This window comes from Mustela erminea, chromosome 1 (assembly GCF_009829155.1).
Source record: "Mustela erminea isolate mMusErm1 chromosome 1, mMusErm1.Pri, whole genome shotgun sequence".
NCBI classification, from domain to species: Eukaryota; Metazoa; Chordata; class Mammalia; order Carnivora; family Mustelidae; genus Mustela; species Mustela erminea.
This window is the reverse complement of record NC_045614.1, coordinates 205,070,573-205,082,883: the sequence shown is the minus strand read 5'-3', so window position 1 is coordinate 205,082,883 and position 12,311 is coordinate 205,070,573.

The following is a 12,311-nucleotide window of genomic DNA, read 5'->3' as shown; positions in this document are numbered from 1 at the left end:
CCTAAACATAATCATGGTCAATATAGCCATCCTTACCTACAGGTGAGCAAACTGAGATTCAGACAATACAAGTAACAGTCTTAAGGATAAATGATCAGTATAGAATAAAGAACCCAGATAGGATCCAAGTTTTCTAATTTTTGGTTCATCCTATTTCCACTACACCAGGATGCACTCTGTATTAAATACCCAACTGAACTCTTTCATGAACGATGCCTGACTCTTAACTTTTGTCTTGGAGAAGACAAAAGTATAACTTGCTTCAATGGTCTGGCATCCAGATTCATTTAATGTCAGCCATGTTTATCGTGACTCCCCAATGAAATCAAAGTTGGGCATCTTATCTGTGCTGATGGCGAAGGGGGTACCACGTCCACACTCGCTCCCAAATCAACCCCTCAGTGCACCTTTAGAAACGCTGGCAGCGACATTGACATTGCCAAACTATTTAGCAGCTGGAAGCATTTGGATTCCAGTGAAGCTGACCCTTCAGAATGGAAAGACCCAGAATGAGGTAGCACCTTCCTCCACTGCCCCATCATCAAAACCCTGGAGGAACCACCCAGAGACAGAAAAGGAAAGTTACACATTAAATACAATAGAACAATCACTCTTTATGTTATTGTCAGAAGCACCTGACAGTTGCAACATTGATCTTTAGGCAGACAATTCCTCTGTGTTAATTAAAGCAATCCTGGGGACTGCCCAGTTTGTGGGCCTCGGTGTCCATGGCTCCGCCCTTGTCACATCAAAGATGACATCAACAGTGATATGGTGGATGCCCAGTTGATAAAGAACTATAAAGAGAAAGATTTCATTAAAGGATAATTTGGCAGCAACCAGAAAGGAACAAAAAGAACACATCCAAATAATCTAAATGTGCTCTGTCCAAGTCTTATGATATAAATTCAAGGTTTTAAGTAGTAATTAATATTCACTAGCTCTTCTGTTCCCATAGGAGCAACAATGTATTTCTTGGCTCTTTATCTAAACATTTTCAAGAGAGTAACAAATCTGAAACCCAAGTGAAATTCCTTCCCACAACTGTAACCCAAAATAACTACATGGTATTTTAAGAATTTAATAGAATTGTACTAATTCAATCAAAAAAGGATTGTGAGTATACATCAAAATAGTAACAGATGAACAGTATGTCTCTGAGTAAAAGCAATGTGTATAATTTTTATTTTCTTCTCTTCAGCAATAAATGTATTTTATTATGAGGTGAAAGATAGTTTTTAATAGTATTCTAGGAGCTTTTCAGAAAATGAAATCCAAACTTGCTTCTGAATTGTGGTCTGTGATATGCACAGAGGCCCATGGGACAGGTCATCATTGCAGTTAATGTGGCCTGGGGGTGCCTGGGTGGCTCAGTGGGTTAAAGCCTCTGCCTTCAGCTCAGGTCATGATCCCAGGGTCCTGGGATCAAGCCCCACATCGGGCTCTCTGCTCAGCGGGGAGTCTGCTTCCTCCTCTTTCTGTCTCTGCCTGCCTCTCTGCCTATTTGTGATCTCTGTCAAATAAATAAACAAAATCTTTAAAAAAATTAATGTGATCTGAATGTCTTGATACAATTCAATAAGCATTTGAGGAAGATTTATTTACTTACTTATTTATAGTAATCTTTACACCCAACACGGGGCTCAAACTCCCAATCCTCAGATCAACAGTTGCACACTCTTCTGACTGAGCCAGCCAGGTGCCACTCATTTGAGAAAGATTTAGTGTGCTCCAGGCTAGTGTTTCCCAAACTTGACTCATCACTGGGCCCATGCCTTTTAAAAATCCTATTCCTAGGCTCTGCCATGGCAATGACTCAGTAGGGCTAGGATGGGTCCAGGGTTTTGTAAATTTAAATAAGAAATACTAATGCCTATTAACAGTGTTTAGGGAATGGTTTAAAAGACATTCCTGACCCATGGTTCTAAGGAAAGACTGATTATTTCATGTCATGAAATAACCAACCCTTAAACTATGTGGGGGCTTCGGGGTGCCAACAGCCCCCTGCTGGCAGTCAATCGTCCACACGTAGCTTTTGATTCCCCCCAAAACTTAATTACTCATAGGCTACTATTGCCCAGAAGCCTTACTGTTAATATAAGTAGCTGAGTAACACATATTTTGTATGTTTTATTATTATATACCCTATTCTTTTTTTTTTTTTTAATCTGAGGAAGTGAGAGAGAGAGAGAGAGAGAGAGAGAGCAGGGAGAGGGAGAAGGAGAAGCAGGCTCTCTGCTGAGCAGGGAGCCCAATGTGGGTCTCCGTCCCAGGACCCTAATGTCACGACCAGAGCCAAAGGCAGATGCTGAATGTACTGAGCCACCCAGGTGCCCCTATATACTCTAATCTTACGATGAAGTAAACTAGGAAAAAAGAAAATGTTAAGAAAATCATAAGGAAGAGGAAATATAGCACTGTACTATATAAAAAAAAAATCTGCTTATAAGTGGACTTGAATAGTTCAAGCTTGTGTTTTCCAAGGGTCCTCTGTATTTTGTGCAGAGGAGAATTCAGGCTAGCAGAACAATCATCTTTATACCACTAAGCTCAAGGCTGAATAGATGAGAACAATTAAACCACCCAATGGGTCCTGCTGGGAGTTTGTGACTCCCTCATTGCAAAGGACAGACTCTTCTGGGTCCCCAGCCTGGCTCCGTCTCTTGTTGGTATGGGACTTTGGTAACGTTGCTTAACTAATCTGTGCCTCAGTTTCCCCAAGTATGGTATATTTGTCATAGGCTGTTTTGATTATTTAAAGATCAATAATGCCAAGAAGACAATAAGCACTGTGTAAGTAAAAATTATTATTTTAGGGGCAAAAACATAGGGAAACCCATACGCAACTGGTATCTAGAGTTAGAAGGCCTAGGTTTGCATTGTGATTCTGGGCAAGTTTACACTAAACACTTCACATACCAGTCTCAATCGTCACTTGGAACAGGGGTTGACACACTTCTTCTGTAAAGGGCCAGAGGGTAAATGTTTTAGGCCTTGCATGTCATACCGGCTCTGCTGCAATGACTCACCTCTGCCATTTCTGCTGTCAAAAGCAGCAATAGACAACACGTAAGTGGATGGATGGATGCCAATAAAACTTTATTTATGAAACAGTAAATAAATGAGCACAGCTGTGTTCCAATAAAACTGTACTTATAGACAATGAAATTAGTTTTTCATACAATTTCCAAATGTCACCAAATACTGTTCCCCTTTTGATATTTAAGGTTTCTTTGAGATATAACTGACATATGACACTATATTAGTTTCAGGTGTAAAGCATAATGACTCAATATTTGTATATGCTGTGAAGTGATCACCACAATAAGTCTGATTAACATCCTCACCACACATAGTTACTTATTCTTTTTCTTGTGATGAGAACTTGTAAGATCTACTCTCTTAGCAACTTTCAAACCTATAGTACAGTATTGTTAACTGTAGTTCCCATGCTGTACATTACATCCCCAGGATTTCTTTATTTTAAAACTGGAACTTTATATCCCTTTCATATTTGTCAACTACTTAAACATATAAAATCCACTCTTAGCTCATGAGCTAAACCAAAACAGGCAGTGGGCCAGATTTTTCCTGAGGTCTATAGTTTTAGGACCCTTAATATACAGAATGAGCCCAACAAGAAAGTATAGGATAACTCATGGTTTCCCAAACTAGAATAATACAGTGTGTATGTGTGTGTGGGGGGGGGGGGGGTATGGGAAGCATTTTTATATAGAATTTTAATGGTTTTATACTATATGTTTATCATTTATAGTTGATTAGATTTTACATATGTGTCCCAATTTCTGTAATAACTTAGACATCAGGGTCATGGAGAAGAATGAGATTATCTTTAATATTCTTGACTATGGGAAATTATATTTATCTTATATTTCAATGTTTGCCTCTTTCCCAAGAATATAAACTAGAACTAATAAAACCAACTTTTAATACTTGTTATGACAAAAAAAAAACTTGTTACTACAGTAGAGATTTATTTTATCATTTTAATATTATCCTAAGGAAAATGTGAATTTCTTCTCACCTATAAATATCCCAGTATGTACCCCATAGGGCAAGAATAGTCCCTTCTTTAGCACATCTGAAGAGGGTATAATACCAAATAAAAGCCCCCATAGTTGCCCAACATCATCAACATCCAGACAGTGCTCAGATCTCCAGTTTTCTCACAAATATCTTAAATTATTTTTTCAGTTCATTTTTTATTTTTAATCAAGACCCAAACTAAGACTGCATACATGACTGGTTGCTATTGTTTTTACATTTTTTAAATCTACAATTCATTTTTTGGTAATTTATTTATTTTAGAAACATAGAGGTTCCCTCTAGACTCCCTGTAAGTTGACAGTTAGATACAGAAACTTGATCAGATTCAGGTTTGATTTTTTTTTTTTTTGGTGGGGGGCTGGGAGAAGCAGGACTGTTTCATAGGAAGTAAATACTATTCTTTTAAAGAAAAAGTATTCTCCAATATTGACTTAGATAATTTTGATGATAATGTTACCTAAGAACAAGCATAAAACTATGGGCAAGCTTCTCACGAAACTTATTAAAATCAAATTGATAAAGCACTTGTGTTTAATTTATAAATGTGTATAATTAATTTATAAATTAAACACAAGTAAAATACCATTTAACCCCATTAATTTAAGATGACAGAAGGCTTCCCTGAAAATAACCAAGTATATGCAACTTGAATATAGTAGTCATTTGGAAGGTATGATTCATTAGGTTTCCTCTGTCCACACTGCTACAAGCATGATGACTAGTTGCTTATGGGACTTTCTTCTGCGACCTACTTTGAAATTCATGCTTGACTGGTGTCCATGACATCCTTGCCCTTCACACGAACACACATGATCAAGAAAATGCTCAGCACCTGGTGTCTGCAAATATTGGCGTCCTTTTTTCTAACCACAACTGCTTCTTTTGCACCATATTAACCCATGAGCACAGCCTGTTAAAATTGGAAGTAGATATAACCTGAATATTTTTCTGACATTTCTCAAATGAGCTTCAGTTTTAAGGTTACATCTTTACTGAAATTACTAAAGAAAAGCATTGAACTACTGCTAAAAATCCCAGACACTGAGCTGTATGGTCCATTAATTATTGTGGTTGTCTGTCTTCTTGGTGTATGTCTTTATTTTGAAAGCCTCCAACTGTGAGAGCAGAACAAATGGCCAGTCAAACCTCCCATGTGATTGAGGGAGAGTAAAAACAAGCTTTAGCTTTAAATTAGGATTCGAATCAGAATTCGTTCAGGTATGAGAGTCAAAAACCAATTTAACATTGGCATAAATAACAAAAGATATTTATTGGTTCTCATGACTAGGTAATTCAGGGACCTTCTGATTTCAGAAGTGGATTTATACAAAGGCACAGGGACATCAGGAATATGTCTCTTTTCACCTTCTGGGTCATCTTTCTCTAGAGTTAACTCCATTCTCAAATGGAGACTCCCCATGTGGGGGCCATAAGCTATCTAAACTCACATCCTATCAACTTTAAAAGCCCGGTCAAAAAAGAGAATATCTTGGGCACCTGGGTGGCTCAGTGGGTTAAGCCTCTGCCTTCAGCTCAGGTCATGATTTCGGGGTCCTGGGATCTAGCCCTGCACTGGGCTTTCGGCTCAGCAGGGACCCTGTTTCCCTACCTCTCTCTGCCTGCCTGAATGCCTACTTGTGATCTCTGTCTGTCAAATAAGTAAAATATTTAAAAAAAAAAAAAAAAAAAAAGGAAGGAAGGAAAGAAAAGGCCACTTAAAAATCCTATGCTACTATCTTTGGAAGTAGGATATATCAGTGTCCCATGAGGCACTCAGATTTCAAGATGGTGGTGAAAATGACCTTGGTGGGTCACCTCACCTGATGGGGCAATAACTTCCAGACCTCGGCTAAGTTCTTTTCATATACATGACATCACTTAACCACAAAACACACCTTTAAGATGGCTATAGTCATTTCTGTCTTATAGAACAAAAAAACTCCAAAAGTTTTAGTAATTTGCTCTAAGTTGCAGAGCTAATAAAGTACTAGACCATTTTTTTTCCAAGATAAATTTCTTCATCTACAAACCAAAATCCTGTTCAAGGCATATGGCTGAAGTTGCCTTTGTAGAAGATGCTTTTTCCCATTGCCAGAATGGGAGTCTCAAAAGTCATTTCTTTATAAAGAAGAAATGCAAAGTCTCAAAAAATGCAGGGTGTATTTATTTTAATAATCAAATTTCAATAGATACAAATTTTGTCACCTCATCCAATGAATAAAAACGAGTTATTCCTTGTGCAGGAAATCAATATGAAGCCTCCATAATCAGCAATCTGAGAAACACAGAATATTAGACCGGACTAGGATCTTAATCCAACTCCTTGGGGCAACTGAGACCCAGAAAAAGAAGGTTATGCCCTCGGACTAGAGAACAAAAAGGAAGGAGACGAGCATTAAAAGTTCACACCTGTTCCAACAGCATCATCCTCTTTATAAGCTTAAATTTATACCAACCAAATATTACTTTTGAAAGCACAATAAGGCTCTTATAAGGTATGGATTTATACCATTTAAATTTTGAAAGAAAGGCAGAAGTGAAGTAGGAGAAATTTCTGATCTCACTGATTCTTCTTACACAAAACATCATTTCCCTCACCTCTCCATGCAGAACTGATCACCAGATTGGGTGACTCCTTCCCAAATGTGTTTCACAACATCCAGGTGGTGATATCGTCACCAAAACAACATCATCGTTTACCTTCCTTTAAAAAGAAAGGTCTGAATCACTATCATACACGGATGAAAAGCATCCATTGGACAGAAGCAGGTTTGGGGGACACTGACTCCCACAGACCCCTTCCAAGAGCCTGGGTGGGACCCCTGCAATGGGTTCACATGCTCATATGTCTTTATAAAATCTGCAAAACTGAAATAGATTAGCAACATTGGTTAAGATTTCCATCTCTTACCAATTCTACTTCCCCTCTGTCACATTTCCTCTTGTGTTGAGTAGAAATGGATTCGCAGTAGGAATTGGACTAAGGGGAAGTTGAACTGGAAATATAAGTACTATCCATATACACCTGCGGTTCTCTGCCTCAGTACAGAATATATGTCTAGCTGAGCCAGTGTGGGAATGGCTTCCAGTACAACCCCACCACCCACTGTGCCAACTCACAGTATGACAACACCAAGGTGCAGAGCCATTGGTCATCTCATAATACCAGTGTGCCTTAGAGGGCATGCACCATTTTCTAGACTTCTCCAATAAAATTCCATGAGCTTCAAACACTACTAACCAAGATCCATGTGTCCATTTCTAAAGAGACTTACAGGTAAAATGGCAGCTCAAACATTTTCATTTCTAAAGCCCTACTAAAATGACAGTAAATGGGGCACCTGGGTGGCTAAGTGGGTTAAAGCCGCTGCCTTTGGCTCAGGTCATGATCCCAGGGTCCTGGGATCGAGCCCCACATAGGGCTCTCTGCTCAGCAGGGAGCCTGCTTCCTCCTCTCTCTTCTGCCTGCCTCTCTGCCTCCTTGTGATCTCGGTCTGTCAAATAAATAAATAAAATCTTTAAAAAAATAAATAAGAATAAATAAATAAGATGACAGTAAAGTTTTTTCTTGTAATTGGCTTTTGTTTTTATTGGTTTTGATTCTGCTTTTAAGCATAAATCCATAAGGATAGAGAAAATAGGGACAAACACAACAAGAACAAAGTTTTACAAGCTGGAAAGCAGGTGGAAGGGTACTAAGAAGGGATGAGTAGGCGCTGATATCTGAATCAAACCTTATCAAGGTAAGTTGAGATTCAAAGTAGATTATAATCTTCATAACAGGAGGCAAAAAAATAGAAGAATCAGTAGTCGGCAAAGTTTGGGGGCTCCCAGTCACAATACTGGAAACCACAAGGAAATGGAGCTAATCTTGAATCACCTGAAGATAAAGTTATTTCAACCTAGAATTCCATATCTGAGCAAACCAGCAATCAAGAGTGAGAATCAAAATCTTAAAAAATAATAATAATAATTTATATCCCATACACTTTTCTCAGAAAGCTATTGGAGTAAACTAGAAAAGAGGAGTCCTCAGACACGGAGACAAAATCAGAAGGGAAAATACTTTGAGGATGACAGTAAAGAAGATTAGAGTGACCCTAGGACAAGAAGCAGAGGGCAGTCCATCGCCAGTTCCTCCAGAGGCATGTCCGAAGACCACAGAAACGATTGCTTAGGAATAGGAAATGGTTAGACTTTGTTGGTATCCCATGAGAAGAGATTTATACTGTTGGCAGAAGAGCAGACATTTAGGATTGAATTAGTGACAATATATGAACTGAAAAAGGAAACAAACAAGAAGATGAACTCAAGGGCCGTCTGTAGCAAAGCAGAAGGAACAGTAGTTGACTATTTGCCTCAGCCGTGACTAGCATTTATATGACCTTAAGAATGTAAATACCAAATACTGATCCAACTAAAATCGCACTGTTGAAAAGAGGTGGTGTAGGAAGGGTGCCTGTGTGAGTGATGGCACCAGGGTACAGGGAGGAAGAACCCGATCCTCATTCTCCCGCCAGCAGATAATGACACGGACCCAAAAACGCAAGAAATGGTAATGCAAACGCGTGGTGCAGGGGTGGGAGGTAGAAACCAACATCATTCTAGAAGGCAGTTACCTCTGGAAGGGAGAACTGGGAAGGAGCGCTGAGCGCTGTTAGGATTTTTCAACAAATCTTGCGGAAATACTTAACTCGTCAGCGTATGAGCGTGTCAAACTTTGAGAAAAGTTAAGATGTCCAAGGCTCCATTTGGGGGCCGCGTCTTGCCTAAAAGATAATATTCACCATTCCAAGTCCTTCTCACCTGACCTCTTCTCCTCTGGTCTCAGCTCATGGCCTTCTCTCCCTACGAGGGGCCACACTGAGCCCTCAGTGCCTTCAAACACGACAGCCTTTGTGCCTACTTTGTGCTCTTGCCAATCAAGGCCATCTCTGCTGTCACCTCCACTGTAAAGCCAAATGAACTCACTATTCCCAAAGCCCTTTGTGCACACTCACGCTAAAACACTCAGCAGCACTTGGTGTTGCTTCCATCTCTTTACAGGTTGGCCCCCTTTCCTCCATGAAACTACAAGAGCGAAGGCACATTCACAGTACCTGGTCCATAGCAGAAGCTCAATAAATATTACGGGAACTAAATCGAATCTGGGATCCAAGTGTCTAGTGGAGAAGACACCCAGAGAAAGCAGGGATATGGGAAGAGAAGTTAAGAGTTACCAGTTTATTCTGTCGGTTTTTCTAATTTTGTCTACTGCCAGACCTGAACTGATCTTAACTCTAGATCTGTTTTTGTGAAGAATCAGTAGTCAAAAAGCCACAGGTATGACCAAATGAACTGAGGCATCCCTGCCCTAAAAGGCACGCCTGAAGAACATACCACGTCATTGTTGACAGTGGGCCTCGGTTTTGCTGAGTGGCATACAGTAGTCCCCCCCTCTTACCGGCAGTTTTGCTTTCCATGGTTTCAGTTCCTGCCAGGGAACCACGGTCCAGAAGCCGATGACCCTCGTTTTGACGTATCATCAGAAGGTCAATAGGAGCCCAGCGCTGCATCACAATGCCTACGTCATTCCCCTCACTCATCTCGTCATGTGGGTACTTTATCAGTTCACATCATCATAAGAAGAGTGAGTACAGTACAATAAAACATTTTGAGAGACAGTCCACATTCACATAACTTCCATTACAGTGTATTATTATCATGGTTCTTATTCTTAGTTATTCTTACTCATCTCTTACTGTGCTTACATTATAAATTCAGCTTTATCCTAGGTACACGTGCACAGGAAAAAATACAGCATACGGAGGGTGTGATATTGCCCGCGGCTTCAGGCACCCACAAGGGTCTTGGAAGCCAGCCTTCACGGATAAGGTGGGATTACCACACACTCTCCAGGCCAGAGCTGAGTCGCTCCAGAAAACAAAGGGAATTGAAAACGCTGTGTGAGAAAGAGGAAGTGAGAAAAGAGACCAGACAACAGGATGCCAAGAAGAGAAACATGAGATTCCAAAGGAATAGTCTACATTTTTCTGGGCGGTATGTAATCCGTCTCCCTAGGAAACATACAGTAAAATCCACCTTGTTCGCCAATGCTTTTGGACATGTGTATTTTGAGGAGGTAAAAAGGTAGCGAGTCTGGGAGTGCCTGGATGGCTCAGTCAGTTAAGCGTCTGCCTTCGGCTCAGGTTAGGATCTCCGAGTCCTGGGATCAAGTCCTGCATCAGGCTTCTTGCTCAGCGGGGCCCCTGCTTCTCCCTCTCCCTCCGCCCCTCCCCACCACTCATGCGCCTCTCTCTCCCCCTCAAATAAATAAATAAACTATAAAAAGTAAAAAGTCGTGAGTCTAAACCCAAGGTCACTCATGGGGAGACAACAGAAGTTACCCAAAGGGCTCAGCCACTTTGGAGTATGACACCTGATACTCCTGAGTAGTGTCACAAAGGCCAACGACACAGAAAGTTGCAAGACTCATCTAAATGGGAAGCTGCTGTTACGGAAAAATGTTGCTATTGATGGTGGAGGTATTTAATTAGTTAAATTGACAACCCAAACGTTTCCATTTTATTACCAGCTTACATAGACTCCCCGTTTTCAGAGGTAAGAGAAAGGTAAAATGACTTGGAAGGGCAGTAAAGAAGATACACATTAGCAATTCACCTTTTTCGTGGAAAAAGTCACCAACATGAGGGTAAAAGAAAAATGACCCAACACAATGTTTCGGTCACCTTTTCATCTTGGTTCTATCTCTCACTCACTTAGCCACATTGACATTGTTACTTTCCATCCCAGGGCCACAGTTTCCCTGATCTGCAAGTGAGAGATTTAAAATTGACCCACTGAGCCACCCAGGTACCCCCATAAAATTGAGGCTCTCTGAAATTTCTATAATTCCAAATTCTTTCATTTGGGGAGGTAGAACAGCCCTAAAAATTAAAAAAACAAATTATCCTCAGAATTCCTTCACTAGTTTTGATTCAGTAAAGGGGCAACTGGTTTGTAACAAACCAAAAATACATTTTACAGCAACCATCAAGAACAGAATGAAGATAATCCCTCTTCTTTTTCCTGTTGAAGCCAGTTACCAACACCACCCCCAATTTTCCTGCCAAACCCATTTAGTCATCGGATATTTCATACCCCAGCAAAATCCATTCAGTCCCTGATTATACTGTGAAACCGGAGGAAAGTGACAAGGAAGAGATCATGTTTTGTTCATCAAAACATTTTTCAAATTAAGCCATCACATCCTAAAATAGTGGATTAGAATCACCCAGCAGGACTTCTTCCTGAAAGCATGCAAATGCATAATCTTTGTTTAGAAGTGGAGTGTCAATTACTTGTGCAGATACAAAAATGACTAATAGCTAAAGCCTAATAAGACACCTGTCAATTTCCCTTTTTTTAGCTTGGCCACTTTCAATTCACAGAAGTTGCCCAACACTAACAGCATTTTGCTGACCGTTCTGTGTGTGCTTAGGCGGTGATAGCATTCAAACGAAAATGGAGTTTCAGATATTTCCATCCGCTTCTTAAAAATACATTTTAAGAATTACAGTATTAACCACAAATGAATGGCTGCCTTGCCTCTCCAAAGAGATACAGAAATAGCATCGTTAAGTCCATCAGAGAAGGGACAGCTTCCCATCCTTGGTCCAGCTAAATGAGAATGAAGAAAACTTCCTAGAAGAGGCTACAAATAGAAACAGACATTTTCCTGGAACAGAAAATTCCCAGTGAAGGACAGGAGATGATCTCCTTTTGAGATCTGAGAATATTAAAGATATTCTATTAAATATAAATATAAGAAACCCATCAATAGTGAGGACAGAGTTCACAAATGCTTCTGTTGTCTGAGGTGAGGGCATCCCTCATTAACAAAAAGCCTTACTCAAGACTAGCATAACCAAGGTAAGAATCCAAGTGAGATTTCACAGGTTGCCAGACTAGTCCTAATAATTTAAATTTGACAAGTCTGTACTATAAGGTCCTTGATGGACAGAGTTCCATGAAAATGGAAGTTGTTTGTAAGGAAAGCTTTCCTGAACATGAAAATAAATGTATTGCTTTTAAAAGTCCTCTGGACTTTTAACTGTAACTACTTCATCTTATGAATGTTAAAATTCTATATATATGAATACATATAAATATGTATATTCAATCATTTTTATTTACTATTAAAGTATAATTGACATACAAAGTCATATTAGTTTCAGGTGTATAACATAGTGATTCAACAATTC